The sequence below is a fragment of the Pongo pygmaeus genome, chromosome 19 (genome assembly GCF_028885625.2).
Source record: "Pongo pygmaeus isolate AG05252 chromosome 19, NHGRI_mPonPyg2-v2.0_pri, whole genome shotgun sequence".
In the NCBI taxonomy this organism is placed as follows: Eukaryota; Metazoa; Chordata; class Mammalia; order Primates; family Hominidae; genus Pongo; species Pongo pygmaeus.
The window spans coordinates 11,128,336-11,146,756 of NC_072392.2; positions in this window are offsets into that span (position 1 = coordinate 11,128,336).

The window sequence follows — 18,421 nt, forward strand, 5'->3', positions numbered from 1 at the left end:
ACCTCATCTCTTAAAAAAATACCAGATAAAAATCATAAGGAAGACAAAATATATTTACTGTTTATTAAGAGGAAGTGGATCATCATAAAGGTCTTCATCCTCAACATTTTCATGTTGAGTAGGCGGAAGAGGAAGAGGAAAGAGGAGAGTTGACCTTGCTGTCTCAGGAGTGGCAGAGGTGGGAAAAAAAATCCATGTATAGGTGGACCCTTGCGGTTCAAACCCATATTATTCAAGAGTCAACTGTATAACAGCAGGATAATAATAATCTAAATTATATATATATGTATAAAATCGATAAAATTTAAATATACAAAAATTGTTTATAAGATGAAAAGAGTGAAATTGAGTTACAGAGTTCAAGTTGCTGATACTTTCTTGGAACAGATATAAAGAACTAATCAATATTAGGCTTTAAAAATTCAAAAGTGAAAGTTAGGTAAACGCTAAAACAATAATAAAACTTGCATATGTAAAAACACAGTAATAAGATGCAAAAGCAGCAAGCAAAGAAAATAAATGCAATAAAAATGGGAAAAATTGAAAACAAATAGAAACATGGTATAAATATTTAAACAAAAAATGTATTAGTAGTTATAATAAAAAACAATAGGCTAATTACACCAGTGAAAATACAGTAGTTGTCAGACTGGGTTAAAATAGTCAAACGATATTCTTCATATAAGAGATGTATTTTAAATACAAGGATGCAAAAAGGATTAATATAAAAGGATGGAAAAAAATGTTATGCAAAATCCAATATTTGAAAAAGGTAGTAGATATAGTTTGGATATTTGTCCCCTCCAAACCTCCAAACCTCATGTTGAAATTTGGTCCCCAGTGTTGGGAGTGGAGCGTAAAGGGATGTTTGTGTCATCAGGTCAAATCCTTCATGAATGGTTTGGTGCTCTTCTTACACTAATGAGTGAGCTCTGTCTCTATTAGTTCCCATGGGAACTGTTTTTTTGTTTGTTTGTTTGTTTTTTGTTTTTTGAGACAGAGTCTCGCTCTATCAGCCAGGCTGGAGTGCAGGGGTGCGATCTCGGCTCACTGCAACATCCACCTCCCAGGTTCAAGTGATCCTCCTGCCTCAGTCTCCTCAGTAGCTGGGATTACAGGTGCCCGCCACCACGCCTGGCTAATTTTTGTATTTTTAGTAGAGACGGGGTTTCACCATGTTGGTCAGGCTGGTCTCAAACTCCTGACCTCGTGATCCGCCTGTCTCGGTCTCCCAAAGTGCTGGGACTACAGGTATAAGCCACTGCACTGGGCCAGGAACTGATTTTTTTAACCTGCCTGGTACCTCCCCGCTCTCTTGCCATGTGACTTCCGCATGCTGGTTCCCTTTCCCCTTCCACCATGAGTGGAAGGAGCCGGAGTCCCTCACCAGAAGCAGGTGCTGGTGCCATGCTCTTTGTACAGCCTGTAGAACTGTGAGCCAAATAAACCTCTGTTCTTTATAAATTGCCAGCATCAGATATTCCTTTACAGCAATATACATAGACTAAGACAGTATTGTAACTATATTAATAAGAGAAAAAAAATAGGCTTTAAGGCAAAGATAAAGAGGAATACTTTACAATGACCAAAACGTTCAATTCACCAGTAAATATAACAATTGTAAGTTTGTATGCACTTAACTATATTGTCTCAAAATATATACAGATAAATTAGCAGAACCAAAGGATAAATAGACAAAAATCCATGATCATGGTGGAAGATTTTAACATACCTCTCAATAACTTTTTTTTTTATTTTTTATTTTTTATTATGGAGTTTTGCTGTAGTCACCCAGGCTGAAGTGTAGTGGCACAGTCTCAGCTCACTGCAACCTCTGCCTCCTAGGCTCAAGTGATCGTCCTCCCACCCTCCCAAGTAGCTGGGACTACAGGTGCATGCCATCTTGCCCAGCTAATTTTTCTGTTTCTTTTTGTGGAGAAGGGGTTCTGCCATGTTGACCAGTCTGGTCTTGAACACCTGGGCTCAAGTGGTCAGCTTGTCTAGGCCTCCCAAAGTGTTGGAATTACAGGGATAAGCCACCACTCTCAGTTGACTTTTAAACCTCTCTCTCTCTTTCTTTCTCTCTTTCACACACACCCACACAGACACACATGCATACAAATGCTAAGTGTAAAGGAAAATGTTAACTCCATATTCGAAAATTAAAAACTTCTGCTCATCGAAAAGTACCATTAAGAACATGAAAAGGCAACTCAAAGACTAGACGAACATACTTGCTACATATAAAGCCATTGAAAGACTTGTGTCTAGAATATGAAGAACTTGTATAAGTCAATTAGAAAATGCAGGCGGTCTAAAGAACAATGGGCAAGAGGCTTGAAGAGGAACTTAAATAGATACAAAAGAAGATATCCTAATGGCCAATAAACATGAAAAAGTGTTCAGCCTCATTAGAAATCATAGAAATCTGAATTAAAAACAGAATGTAAAGTCACTGCATATGCATAAGAACTATGGCTAAAATGTAAAAGGCTGATTTTACCACATAGGTAAGGATATGCAGCCACCAAAAGTTTCATACATTTCATATATTTTCATATGAAAATATATGGAAATAAATTCATATATTTTCATATGAAAATATATGAAAATAAATTCATATATTTCATATATTCCTAGTGAGAATATAAATTAATGTGACCACTTTGGAAAACTGACATTGCCTACTAAAATTGAAGATCTGCATTCCCTATAATGCAGTAATTTCATTTCTAATTATACACCTATCAAAAGTGCATGCACCTGTGCATCAGGAATCATGTTCAAGAATGTTTATGGCAATACTGTTTGTAAAGCCCCAAACTGGAAACAACCCAAACATGCATCAACAGTACAAACGGATAAATAAATTGTGGTATATTCATATATTGATATATTATATAGCAATGAAAATAAAGCTTATCAACATGAATATCACAGTGAAAACACATATAAAGCTATGTGAAAACACATCATTGAAAGAAGTCAGAAACAATAAAACACATATGGTATAATTCATTACATAAAGTTTAAGAAATGGCTAAAACTGAAATACGGCACGTAGGTATACATGTTTTAATACTGTGTGTTTGTGTGTGTTATATACATACATACTTCCTGCTTTTATGTATATAACACACACACACACATAACCACATGTACACACACAGAGAGATTGTTTATTGTCCCCGTCCAAATCTCATGTTGAATTGTAATCTCCAGTGCTGGAGGCGGGCCTGGTGTGGATCATGTGGTTGGATGCCTCATAATGTTATAGGAGTTATTAAGAAATTATTTTAGGCAGAGAGAGAGGGAAAGAGGTCCCTGGGAAGTTTTTGTTTCTTTTAAAGCAGCTCCAGAAATGTTTCTTGTCTAGCAAGAAAGCCCTGGCTCTTAGAGCCAGGCCAGCAAACTTTGATATGCAAATGCCAAACATTAGAAACTGGGTCCACCCAAACATGGCAATTCTCTCCACCTTCTTCTTGCTCTTGCCCCACATGTTCCTGGCAACATGGCCATCCCCACATATTCCCACATGTGTAGAACATCATGGTGCCCTGCATTTGCATGTTAAAGGGCTAGGGTGGGAGGGCGTGTATAGAACATCATGGTGCCCTGTATTTGCATATTAAAAAGCTAAGGTGGGAGGGCCAGTTTTTTCAGGGGCTACGTGAATGACATGCCTGGTCAAAACAATCCCCTGAGCTCTATGCAAATCAGACACTGCCTCCTCCAGCCTCCTCATATAAGCAGCAATGTTTCCTTAGCACTCAGGGTTTCCTCCCTGGGCTTTGGATCCCCCCTCCCTTTGTCTCTGTATGGGGGAGCTGTTTTCTTCTTCCTTCCTTCTCTTTTGCCTATTAAACTTTTCACTCCTTAAAACTACTCCACATGTGTCTGTGTCGTATTATACAAACTGGCGCAAAGACCAAGAACCCTGGTGTTCCTCCACTCATTGGAGCCATATCGATAGCTTGGTGCTGCCTTTATGGTAGTGAGTTCTTGCAAGAGCCAGTCATTTAAAAGTGTGTGTCAACTCCCCCTCCAACTCTCACTTGCTCCTGCTTTTGCCACATGACATGTCAGCTCCCCCTTTGTTTTCTACCATGATTGTAAGCTTCCTGAAGCCTCCCTAGAAGGTCAGCAGCTGCCAGCATCATGCTTTCTGTAAAGCCTGCAGAACTGTGAGCCAATTAAACCTCTTTTCTTATAGATTATCTAGTATCAGGTATTTCTTTATAGCAATGCAAGAATGGCCTAATATAGAAAATTGGTACTGAGAGTGAGGCATTGATATAAAGATACCTGAAAACATGGAAGTGACTTTGGAACTGGCTAACAACAGAGGTTTTGAAGAGTTTGGAGGTCTCAGAAGAAGATAAGAAGATGAAGGAAAGCTTCATCATTCCAGAACACAGCCACAGTAGGCAGCAGGCAGCAAATGCATTTGAAACACAGGTTGAGGAAACCAAAGGAGAGTTGAAGATTGCCCAAGTTTGCACAGCCAGTTACTGGCAGTGCCAGGGTCTGATTCCTAGTCCAAGCTCTCTCTGTCTGATAGTGTGCTCTATCAAAACCCAACAATCCACTGATGTTTATGGTGGCATTATTCTTAATCGCTGAAACCTGGAACCAACCAAGATGTCCTTCAGTAGGTGACTGGATAAATAAACTGTGGCAAATCCTGACAATGAAATATTATTCAGTGCTAAAAACAAATGATCTATCAAGCCATGAAAAGACATGGATATCATTGAGTGAAATTCATATTACCAACATGCATATTAATTAGTGAAAGAAACCAATCTGAAAATGTTACATACTGCGTGATTCCAATGATATGACATTCTGGAAAAGGCAAAACTATGGAGAGGGTAAAAAGTTCACCAGTTACCAGAGGTTAAAAGGGAGGGAGAGATGAATAGGAGGAACACAGAGAACTTTTAGGGAAGTGAAACTATTTTGTATGATACTGTAATGGTGGGTACATGCTATTATACATTTATCAAAACTCATAGACTGTATAAAACCAATGGTAAACCCTAATGTAAACTCTGGACTTTGGAAGATAGTGATGTATTAGTGTAGGTTCATTGATTGTAACAAATGAACCGCTGTGATAATAAAGGAGACTGTCAGGGTGGTGGGGGACAAGGGTATAGTAGAACTCTCTATATGTTCTTTCCAATTTTGCTTTAACCTAAACTGCTTTAAAAATGAAGTTTATTTCAACAACAACAATAGAAATAGAAAATATTTTTCATGGTTCTGGAAAAGAGCTTCAAAAAAATTCAAGCGAAGATGGCCAAATAGAAACAGCTCCAGTCTGCAGCTCCCAGTGAGACCAATGCAGAAGGCAGGTGATTTCTGCAATTCCAGCGGAGCCTAGCAAGCTAAGAACCACTGGCTTGAAATTCTTGCTGCCAGCAAAGCAGTCTAAAGTCATCCTGGGACTATCGAGCTTGGTGAGGGAAGGGGCATTTGCCATTACTGAGGTTTTAGTAGGCGGTTTTCCCCTGACAGTGCTAAGGAGGCTGGGAGGTGTGGACTGGGCAAATTCACCACAGCACGGCAAAGTGGCTATGGCCAGACTTCTTCTCTAGATTCCTCCTTACTGGGCAGGGCATCTCTGAAGAAAAGGTAACAGCCCCAGTCAGGGCCTTACAGACAAAATGCCCATCTCCCTGGGACAGAGCAAGTGGGAGAAGGGGAGGCTGTGGGTGCAGCTTCAGTGGATTTAATTGTTCCTGCCTGCTGGCTCTGAAGAGAGCAGCTGATCCTGACAAGAGGGATTCTCCCATCACAGCGCACCAGCTCTGCTAAGGGACAGACTGCCTTCTCAAGTGAGTCCCTGATCCCCATGCCTCCTGACTGGGAGAGACCTCCCAACAGGGGTCAACAGGCACCTCATACAGGAGAGCTCTGGCTGGCATCAGGCTGGTGCCCCTCTGGGATGATGCTTCCAGAGGAAGGAGCAGGCAGCTATCTTTGCTGTTCTATAGCTTCCCCTGGTGATACCCAGGTGAATAGGGTCTGGAGTGGACCTCCAGCAAACTGCAGCAGACTTGCAGAAAGGGGGCCAGACAGTTAGAAGAAAAACTAACAAAGAGAAAGCAACAACATCAATATCAACATAAAGGAACCCCCAAAAAAACCCCATCCAAAGATCATCAGCCTCAAAGATCAAAGGTAGATAAATCCACGAAGATGAGGAAAAACCAGCACAAAAATGCTGAAAATTCCAAAAACCAAAATACCTCTTCTCCGAATGACTGCAACTCATCTCCAGCAAGGGCACAAAACTGGACAGCGATTGAGATTGAATTGACGGAAGTAGGCTTCAGAAGGTGAGTAATAACAAACTTCCCTGAGCTAAAAGAGCATGTTCTAACCCGAAGCAAGGAAGCTAAGAACCTTGATAAAAGGTTACAGAAACTACTAACTAGAATAATCAGTGTAGAGAGGAACATAAATGACCTGATGAAGCTTAAAAAACACAGCATGAGAACTTCATGAAGCATACACTAGTATCAATAGCCAGATCGATCGAGCAGAAGAAAGGATATCAGAGGTTAAACATCAACTTACTGAAATAAGGCATGAAGACAAGATTAGAGAAAAAAGAATTAGAAGGAATAAACAAAGCCTCCAAGAACTATGGGACTATGTGAAAAGACCAAACCTATGATTGATTGGTGTACATGAAAGTGACGGGGAGAATGGAACCAAGTTGAAAAACATACTTCAGGGTATTATCCTGGAGAACTTTCCCAACCTAGCAAGAAAGGCCAACATTCAAATTCAAGAAATACGGCGAACACCACAAAGATACTCCTTGAGAAGAGCAACCCAAAGACACATAATCATCAGGTTCTCCAAGGTTGAAATGAAGGAAAAAATGTTAAGGGCAGCCAGAGAGAAAGGTCAGGTTACCTACAAAGGGAAGCCCATCAGACTAATAGTGGATGTCTGGGAAACCCTACAAGCCATAAGAGAGTGAGGGTCAATATTCAACATTCTTAAAGAAAAAAATTTTCAACTCTGAATTTCATATCCAGCCAAACTTCATAAGTTTCACAAGCAAAGGAGAAATAAAATCCTTTCCAGACAAGCAAATACTGAGGGATTTTGTCACCACGAGGCCTGCCTTACAAGAGGTCCTGAAGGAAGCACTAAATATGGAAAGGTAAAACCAGTACCAGCCACTGCAAAAACACACCAAAATATAAAGACCGATGACACTATGAAGAAATTGCATCAACTAATGTGCAAAATAAGTACCTAGCATCATGATGACAGGATCATATTCACACATGATAATATTAACCTTAAATGTAAATGGGCTAAATGCCCCAATTCAAAGACACAGATTGGCAAATTGGATAAAGAGTCAAGACCCATTGGTGTGCTGTATTCAGGAGACCCATCTCATGTGCAAAGACACACGTAGGCTCAAAATAATGGGATAAGGAATATTTACCAAGCAAATGGAAAGCAAAAAAAGCAGGGGCTGCAATCCTAGTCTCTAATAACACAGATTTTAAACCAACAGAGATCAAAAAAGAAAAAGAAGAGCACTACATAATGGTAAAGGGATCAATGCAACAAGAAGAGCTAACTATCCTAAATATATATGCACCCAGATTCATAAAACAAGATCTTAGAGACCTATGAAGAGACTTAGACTCCCACACATTAGTAGTGGGAGACTTTAACACCCTACTGTCAATATTAGTTAGATCAACAAGACAGAAAAGTAACAAGGATATTCCGGACTTCAATTCAGCTCTGGACCAAGTGGACCTAATGGCCATCTACAGAACTGTCCACCCCAAATCAACAAAATATACATTCTTCTCAGCACCACATAGCACTTATTCTAAAATCAACCACATAATTGGGAGTAAAACACTCCTCAGCAAATGCAAAAGATCAGAAATCATAACAGTCTCTCAGACAACAGTGCAATCAAATTAGAACTCAGGATTAAGAACTCACTTAAAACCACACAACTACATGGAAAATTTCCAACGTGCTCCTGAATGACTACTGGGTAAATGATGACATTAAGGCAGAAATACAGAAGTTCTTTGAAACCAATGAGAGCAAAGAGACAATATACCAGAATCTCTCAGACACAGCTAAAGCAGTGTTAAAAAGGAAATTTATAGCACTAAATGTCCACATCAGAAAGCTGGAAAGATCTAAAATCAACATCCTAACATCACAATTAAAAGAACTAGAGAAGCAAGTGCAATCAAATTCAAAAGCTAGCAGAAGACAAGAAATAACTAAGATCAGAACAGAACTGAAGGAGCTAGAGACATGAAAACCCCTTAAAACAATCAATGAATCCAGGAGCTGGTTTTTTGAAAAGATTAACAAAATAGATAGATGGCTAGCTAGACTAATAAAGAAGAAATGAGAGAAGAATCAAATAGACACAATAAAAATTGATGAAGGGAATATTGCCACTGATCTCACAGAAATACAAACCACCATCAGAGAATACTATAAACACCTCTACACAAATAAACTAGAAAACCTAGAAGAAATGGGTAAATTCCTGGACATATACACCCTCCCAAGACTAAACCAGGAAGAAGTCAAATCCCTGAATAGACCAATAATAAGTTCTGAAATTGAGGGAGTAATTAATAGCTTACCAACCAAAGAAAGCACAGGACCAGATGGATTCACAGCTGAATTCTACCAGAGGTACAAACAGGAGCTGGTACCATTCCTTCTGAAACTATTCCAAACAATAGAAAAAGAGGGACTCCTCCCTAAGTCATTTTATGAGGCCAACATCATCCTGATGCCAAAACCCGGCAGAGACACAACTAAAAAAAAAAAAAAAATCAGGCCAATATCCCTGATTAATAGTGACACAAAAATCCTCAACAAAATACTGGCAAACTGAATTCAGCAGCACATCAAAAAGTTTATCCACCACGATCAAGTTGGCTTCATCCCTGGGATGCAAGGCTGGTTCAACATATGCAAATCAATAAACATAATCCATCACATAAGCAGAATCAATGACAAAAACCACGTGATTATCTCAATAGATGCAGAAAAGGCCTTTGATAAAATTCACTATCCCTTCATGCTAAAAACTCTCAATAAACTAGGTATTGATGGAACATATCTCAAAATAATAAGAGCTATTTATGACAAACCAACAAGCCAATATCATATTGCATGGGCAAAAGCTGGAAGCATTCCCTTTGAAAACCAGCACAAGACAATGATGCCCTCTCTCACCACTCCTATTCAACTAGTATTGGAAGTTCTGGCCAGGACAATAAGGCAACAAAAGAAATAAAGTGTATTCAGATAGGAAGAGAGGAAGTCAAATTGTCTCTGTTTGCAGATGACATGATTGTATATTTAGAAAACACCATCATCTCAGCCCAAAAACACCTTAAGCTGATAAGCAACTTCAGCAAAGTCTCAGGATACAAAATCAATGTGCAAAAATCACAAGCATTCCTATGCACCAACAACAGCCAAGCAGAGAACCAAATCGTGAGTGAACCTCCATTCACAATTGCTACAAAGAGAATAAAATACCTAGGAATAAAACTTACAAGAGACATGAAGGACCTCTTCAAGGAGAAGTACAAACCACTGCTCAAGGAAATAAGAGAGGACACAAACAAATGGAAATAATTGCATGCTTATGGATAGGAAGAATGAATATTGTGAAAATGGCCATACTGCCCAAAGTAATATATAGATTTGATGCTGTTCCCATTAAGTTACCATTGACTTTCTTCTCAGAATTGGGAAAAACTACTTTAAATTTCGTATGGAACCTGTATAAAAAGAACCCATATAGCCAAGACAATCCTAAGCAAAAAGAACAAAGGTGGCGGCATCAAGCTACCTGACTTCAAACTATACTACAAGGCTACAGTAACCAAAACAGCATGGTACTGGTACCAAAACAGATATATAGACCAATGGAACAGAAAGGAGACCTCGGAAATAATGCCACACATCTACAACCATCTGATCTTCGACAAACCTGACAAAAATCATCAATGGGGAAAGGATCCCCTATTTAATAAATGGTGCTGGGACAACTGGCTAGCCATATGCAGAAAACAGAAATTTGATCCCTTCCTTACACCTTATACAAAAATTAACTTAAGATGGACTAAAGACGTACACGTAAAACCCAAAACCATGAAAACCCTAGAAGAAAACCTAGGCAATACCATTCAGGACATAGGCATGGGCGAAGACTTCATGACTAAAACACCAAAAGTAACTGCAACAAAAGTCAAGATTGACAAATGGGATCTAATTAAACTAAAGAGCTTCTGCACAGCAAAAGAGGCTATCATCAAAGTGAACAGGCAACCTACAGAATAGGAGAAAAATTTTTCAATCTACCTGTCAGACAAAGGTCTAATATCCAGAATCTACAAGGAACTTAAACAAATTTATAAGAAAAAAACAAACAACCCCATCAAAAAGTGGGTGAACGATATGAACAGACGCTTTTCAAAAGAAGACATTTATGTGGCCAACAAACATATGAAAAAAAGCTCATCATCACTGGTCATTAGAGAAATGCAAATCAAAACCACAGTGAGATACCATCTCATACCAGTTAGAGAATGGCAATTATTAAAAAGTCAGGAAACAACAGATGCTGGCAAGGCTGTGGGGAAATAAGAATGCTTTTACACTGTTGATGGAAGTGTAAATTAGTTCAACCATTGTGGAAGACAGTGTGGCAATTCCTCAAGGATCTAGAACCAGAAATACCGTTTGACCCAGCAATCCCATTACTGGGTATGTACCCAGAGGATTATAAATCATTCTACTATAAAGACACATGCACAGTTTTTTGAACTATGCACTATGTTTATTGAAGCACTATTTACAATAGCAAAGACTTGGAACCAACCCAAATGCCCATCAATGATAGACTGGACAAAGAAAATGTGGCACATATACACCATGGAATACTATGCAGCCATGGAAAAGAATGAGTTCATGTCTTTGTCAGAGATATAAATGAAGCTGGAAACCATCATTCTCAGCAAATTAATACAGGAACAGAAAACCGAACACTGCATGTTCTCACTCATAAGTGGGAGTTGAACAATGAGAACACATGGACACAGGGAGGGGAACATCACACATTGGGACCCGTCAGGGGGTGAGGGCAAGGGTAGGGAGAGCATTAAGAAAAATACCTAATGCATGTGGGGCTTAAAACCTAGATGATAGTTTGATAGGTGCAGCAAACCACCATGGCACGTGTATACCTATGTAACAAACCTGCATGTTCTGCACATGTATCCCAGAACTTAAAGTAAAATCAAAAAAAATTAAAGCTTCTTTGATTTCTTTCCCATTGGCGTTTTTCTGTAGCTAAGGAGCAGAATCCTTCCCCAGGCAAGGAAAAGATGGGCAAGTGCCAGTCTCTTCTCCACTTAGTGTCCAGGGTATGTGGCAGTTTTCAAAAGGCTCCCTCAGTAGACTTGAAGCACCAACAAATACCTTTAATTTCTATGTCCAAGTCATTGTGAGTCTCATCATGGGAGCCTCAGAGGATAAAATGATTTCATAAAGTGTTTCCTGCAATTCTTGATTCTGGTCTAAAAGTTGTGGTGGCTTCAAGGACCATAAGTCTTGTAAAAAAAAACAAAAACAAAAGCAAAACACACACACACAAACCCACACTCTGCTTTCTGCAGTGTGATACTTTGGAGGAAAAGGGCCACCTTAGAGATGCTCTCAGTAATATCCACCTAGGAGAAAGAAACTAACCTTGTTGAGCCCCTACCTGTGTCAGGCTCTGTGCCGGGCACTTGACATGCTTCATCATATTGATTTCTCATTACAACCCTGCAAAAGTGATATAATTATTCCCATTTTACAGCTTAAGAGACACAGGTACAGAGAGGTTATTAAACACCAAAGACATTCAGGAGGTGAGTTGTAAAGCCAGAAGGCAATCCAAGCTTATTTTGCTCAATAACATTATATCAAGGAATCCTTGTCTTGGAGTAATTAACTCTGACAGCAAATGATGCTGGGTCCAGTGATTCAGGGAAAAGTGTGGCGGGGCCTGAGTGAGCATCCTTTGAAGGGTTGCTTACTCACTCTTGTTGGTGATTCAGCAGCTCAGGCAATGGGGAAAAGGCTGCTGTTTCACAGACCTTTAGTCCGTACTCTGCAACCAGTATTGCCGGCCTTCCCCTCTCTCCACACACTGACCAGGCTGCCCTTCCATGGCCAATTCACCCTTTCAGGTTGCCCCTGATGTTCTATGATGGCTTGAGACTGGCTTTACTCTTTGGATCACTGCCTTCTTGTTTGTTTTGATCCCCTTTGGAAACTGAATTGTAAGCTGCAGAAGTAGACTGTAAGATAGCTCAACACTGAATAAATAAAACCATGTCTGATAGCCTGCAGTAAGCATGTCTTTTTTTTTTTTTTTTTTTTTTTTTTTGAGACAGAGTCTAGCTCTGTCACCCAGGCTGGTGTGCAGTGGTGCGACCTCGGCTTACTGCAAGTTCTGCCTCCCGGGTTCACACCATTCTCCTGCCTCAGACTCCCGAGTAGCTGGGACTACAGGCACCGGCCACCATGCCCGGCTAATTTTTTGTATTTTTAGTAGAGATGGGGTTTCCCCGTGTTAGCCAGGATGGTCTCGATCTCCTGACCTCATGATCCGCCCGCCTCGGCCTCCCAAAGTGCTGGGATTACAGGCGTGAGCCACTGCGCCCAGCAAGCGTGTCTTTTTATTCTGCTGCTTTGACATCTAGGGCCTTGTTGACCCAGGAGGGACTGCACTCCCAGGGCTAGCCAATCCCTGGAGTAATAAACAACTCACCTGCAAGTGTGACTGTCATAATCAAACTAACCAATCCAGAGTCCCTACCCATTAAGGACATCCCTTATCAAGTTCTTACACTCCAGGCCACCATCCACCTCCCTTAACCACCGCATTGAGGGATGGACTACCGGCCAAGAAACAGTTCCCCTGCCCCAGAGTCTGCCAAAATTATTCAAGCTACCTGATCCTATGCCTGTTTACCCTGCCTTACCATTCTTCCTCATGGAAACCACCATGAAGGCCTTTGCCCACATTTTCCCACTCCTCTCTCTGCCTCCTGACCTACCTTGGTGCCTCCTCATGTGACCCTCATATTTCATATTTCTTGGGATCAGTAAGCATGAAACTTCCTCCTTCATAGCAGTCATTTCAGTGTCTGCATGTCTTCCCATACTTTATTAAAACAAACGCTGGGTACATTTTTCAACACATCTGCACAGAGATACTGTCTAAGATAAACTGAGTTCATTCATACTCCACTAGGGGCTCAGGCAGAAACTCAGAGTGATAGACAAATAGGAGCTGGTGTTAGACAAATAGGAGCTGGGAGTTGATGCTAAGTGAGGCCAGAGCACACGTCAAGGATGCCGTGCTCTGTGGTACCCAGTGAAGCACCAAGAAGAGAAGAGAGTTAACTGATGGATTTGATGGTGAGTATGATATAGTATCTCACATCTTCTTGTTCAGCACCTACATCTGGGGAAGGTCTCCAGAAAACTTGAGGGCATATCGAAGGGAATTATGCTGAGCCTTGCATAGAGTCAAATATATGGAAAGGGTCTAGGAGGCAGAAGAACCTTCCTGGAAGGAAGGATGCGACAGAAGGCATGCCACGGACCAGTCCAGGTGTCTGTTCCCTAGCCCTGCCTGAAAAGAGAAAGGCTGGATGTAAAAAACAAAGTAACCATTTTTCTGTCATTGGGGGCATAGACAAGGCTACTTTGAGGCTCCAATGACAAAAAGGAAAGCTGAGAGTTGCTGGTGGGAGGCATGCTCCTCATTGCTGGGCAAAAATCAAAGGAGACAGCCCAGCTCACATGCTGAGATGGATGCCATGGGGATCAGTGACACAACCTGGCTGTATTGTCTTGAGGGCGCTGCAGTCCTGGCTGAACTGGGAGACAGCCTGCTGGGAGCGGCAGCAGCATTCTGTGTGGAAATCCACGGCAGCCTCAGCAGTAGTGCGGTAGTGCTTCATTCAAGCTGCCACATTGCCACAGACATCGACAAGAAACTCAGGGAAGAAGGACTTAGGAGGGCTCTCTGTGAACACTCTGGGGACCTGAGCACTAACAGTGGGGCTTTGGGAAGGTTACAAGGAGCAGGTAGAGAGACCAGGAGTCAGCAGCATTGAGTATCCAATTCACACTGACGCAACCTCGTTTTAAACCACAGGTTGAGAGGCCTGGAGACAGAAGCAAAGAATCGAGAAAGCCCCTGATAACTATTCCAAGGCTTGATCAGATATGTGAGCCAGGAAAACTAAATGCAGCTCAAGTGCTTGAGATCTCTTGAATTTCCTTAGCCTCCTACCCCTCGAGAGACCTTTCCAAGGTTGTTCTCTGTAAGAAAAATGAGAGCGCCTCCCAACCTGCTCTAGCCAATAATTCATTCGGAAACAAGTTGCTTATCTCTTTTATCTCGGCTATGGAGTGTGCCCCTGTCTGATTTGCTTGCATGCTGGGTACTCTCGCTAAGCCTCATTGACTGCACCGAGGGATGCTAGGGGAGGGACCATTTCCATATCTGCATTAGCCAGCTTTGGGTCAATTAAAGTGAAACTGAAAACAACTTGGTAGGCTGCTGGATAGGCAATGTTGGGGCCCAGAAATGGATACCCCAAAATATGGTGCTGTAAACATGCAGAACTGAAGCAGCCTCTAATTCTCTCTGACATCTCCTCCTCCCCTCCCATCTCTGTCTCTCTCCAAGCATAGGATGAAGTTGTTCTCTGAAGTTCCTTTATCCGCCTGAAGTCCAAACCTGCCAAAAAAGAAAACAATGACCTCTGGTTCTTTCCCTGAGTTTCATTCACTGAACTCATATCGCAGGAAAAAAGATTGAAATCTGTCAACATACCTGGACAGACTTTTGTTACAAACTATTGTCTGGTCTGCGGACTGTACAGACTTTGTCCTAGGCCCTTTGTATGTTCTTCAAGGCCATTGAATTCCCCCAAAAATCATTACTACCCCCCAAAATTGTTTATACTTCCCCACCTCCCTATCGCCTAAGAAGAAGGGTATCTTAGCATCCATACTCTACTGTGTGGTGGGAAAATCACTCTGATATCCTCCCATGCATATTAATAAATATGTATGCCTTTTCTCCTATCAATTTGCCTTTTTCATTTGATTTTCAGCAAATATTTGGAAGGCAAAGGGAGATGTTTCCTTTGATCTGTACAGCAACTTTCCATATCTCAGTGTTTCTGGAAAAAGTGGTACTGGGTAGGTGTTGATGGGCAAAAGGTGTGACTGTAGCTACTAAAACCAGCAGAGCGAGTGTTGTCGCCCCTGGTTGCTTTTCCTTAAGCCCTAAATACCCTCTCATCAAGCCCTCTTCCACCTACCAAACACCTCCCACCCCTGAGTCCAAAGGTCTCTCTCCTCTTCCTGCGTCCCTCAGGTCTAAAGAACATGGTAAGCCGCTAGGATTTCTTCCTCTAAGTTAACTGGTGGGCTGCTTGCCTATGTTACGCCTGTGTTGCGTCAAAGCGGTCCTGGCTTCTGGTTTAGTAGTACTATCTGAGCACAGCTGTTCAACAGACTTCGGTGTAGAAATTCCAGCACACAGGCCGGGCACGGTGGCTCACGCCTGTAATCCCAGCACTTTGGGAGGTCGAGGCGGGCGGATCACGATGTCAGGAGATCGAGACCATCCTGGCTAACATGGCGAAACCCCGTCTCTACCAAAAATACAAAAAAATTAGCCGGGCGTGGTGGCGGGCGCCTGTAGTCCCAGCTACTCCGGAGGCTGAGGCAGGAGAATGGCGTGAACCCCGGAGGCGGAGCTTGCAGTGAGCGGAGATCACGCCACTGCACTCCAGCCTGGGTGGCAGAGCAAGACTCTGTCTCAGAAAAAAAAAAAAGAAAAAAGAAATCCCAGCACACAAACAAACGACTTTCACATTCTTAAGTCTGTGACAAGGTTGTTTTTCTGGCCAGGAATACTCATCTCCTTCCCAAGTCTTATCGCTTTAAAAATGTTGGCCAGGCATGGTGGCTCATGCCTGTAATCCCAGCACTTTGGGAGGCTGAGGCCGACAGATCACTGAGGTCAAGAGATGGAGACCATCCTGGCTAACACAGTGAAACCCCGTCTCTACTAAATACAAAAAAATTAGCCGAGCGTGGAGGCGGGCCCCTGTAATCCCAGCTACTAGAGAGGCTGAGGCAGGAGAATAGCTTGAACCCTGGAGGTGGAGGTTGCAGTGAGCCAATATCGCGCCACCTCATTCCAGCTTAGGGGTCAGAGGGAGACTCTGTCTCAAAAAAAAAAAAAAAAAAGTTATTGTTCCAAAAAAAAAACCTCAAACAAAATTAAAAATTAAAACAAAACTTCACCCAGAATTGCACCACGAAAAGACATCATTTGTTTTCATTTTCCAGCTTTCTTTCCTTCCCACATTCATAAGCATCATTTACATAGTCATAACCATAACGGAGATAGGTTCATTCTGTCATTTTCACTTAATAGTCTACCATTATTTTTTCCAAGTTATTATACAGTTTTTCTAATTATAATTTTAATGAACGTGTATTCCATGGAGTTGATGTTCAATAATCCACTTAACATCCACTTAATAAAAATTCTCCAAGTCATTCTTGAAGCTGCGTCTCCAGCCCCAGGTCTTTGGCAAGCCTTACACAGATGCACCAGGTCTCAGAGAATGCGCCCTCCTCTGACATTCAGATCATCCTGTCTCCATTTGCCAGACTCCCAGCAAATATCCCTTTGTATTTCCTAACATGTCTACATGCAGATGTGTTGTCTCTCTTTCTAGATACTGATAGCCTCACAGACAAAACCAAGTCCCTTTCACCTCTGAATCCCCTACACTTAGCAGAATACCTGACATTTTGTGGTGCTCGGTAAAAGTGGATAATTAACAACAATAACAGCAATGCTTGTAGAATGAGAGCTCTTCATTACAAGCCACAGAAATACTACTACTCTGCATAAATTTAGCAGAAAAGGAGCTTATTAAAATTAAACATACATCGAACTGATGACCCAGCAATTTCACTCCCAGTTATGTGCTCATGAGAAATAAGGCAGGGCGCAGTGGCCCACGCCTGTAACCCCAGCACTTTGGGAGGCCAAGTTGGGCTGATCATGAGGTCAAGAGATTGAGACCATCCTGTTCAACATGGTGAAACCCCATCTCTACTAAAAATACAAAAATTAGCTGGGCGTGGTGGCGGGTGCCTGTAATCCCAGCTACTCAGGAGGCTGAGGCAGGAGAATTGCTTGAACCCGGGAGGCAGAGGTTGCAGTGAGCTATTGTGCCACTGCACTCCAGCCTGGCAACAGAGTGGGACTCCGTCTCAAAAAGAAAAAAAAGAGAGAGAGAGAGAGGAATAAAAGCATATGTCCATAAAAGCACTTACACTAGAATGCTCACCTCAGTCTTATTCAGAATTACCCCAAACTGGAAAACAAACCATCCATCCATTAATGGGAGAACAGATTAATGATTTGCAGTGTGTTCATACAATGGAGTACTACTCAGCAAGAAAAAGAGGCATGCTGCTGATACAGAAACCAACTTGGATGAATCTTGAAAACATGATGCTGAGCAAAGCCAGATACAGAAGAATCCAACAGGCAAAACTAACCTCGGGTGATGGAAATGTGGCCTCCAGGGCACTGATAAGCCAGGAAACACCCAGGCATTACTCAGCTTGTCAGGCACTGAGGCACAAACAGCTGCAAGTGGATGTGGCTGTTGTTCCTTTGATCCTAGGGAAATGTCTTAACATATCAATTGGACAACTCCTGGTGACTTCACAGGGACTTCGAATGAGAAGATTCTACTGAAAGAATAACCACCATTCCAGGCTTCCCTGTTCTGGCAAAGCTCCTAGGCACTCAGGAGGCTGGAGTGAGGGGTACAAATAACACAAACCAGAGCTTGAGATGGCATGGATTCTGCCTTTTCGTACCTTTGTTGGAACATGGTAGAGAATGGAGTGTGGGCCAAGGGGCTAAGGTCCCCATTAGGGATCCCTGGGTTTTGAGGGTAGAGAAAGGAGGGCAAATGGCTCCCCTCTTGGCTGGTTTAATCCTTATCTTCCATCTGCCCTTCATAGGTGAATGCCTCTGCTTGTCCAGGTTGAGCTCGGCAGCTGGAAGCATGTAGACAACAGGCTTTACCTGAGTCAGGGCTGTCCATGAGCTGGAAATGAATGGTTCTCACCACTTAAAGTGAAATCACCTGAATGAACGAGAATTGGATTAGAGATTTTGCCTAAGGCTGGATATAAATTTGTTTTAGTACCAGGAAGTGCATAGAAGTGGAGATTGAATGATCCTTTCTTTCTTCATGTTCTA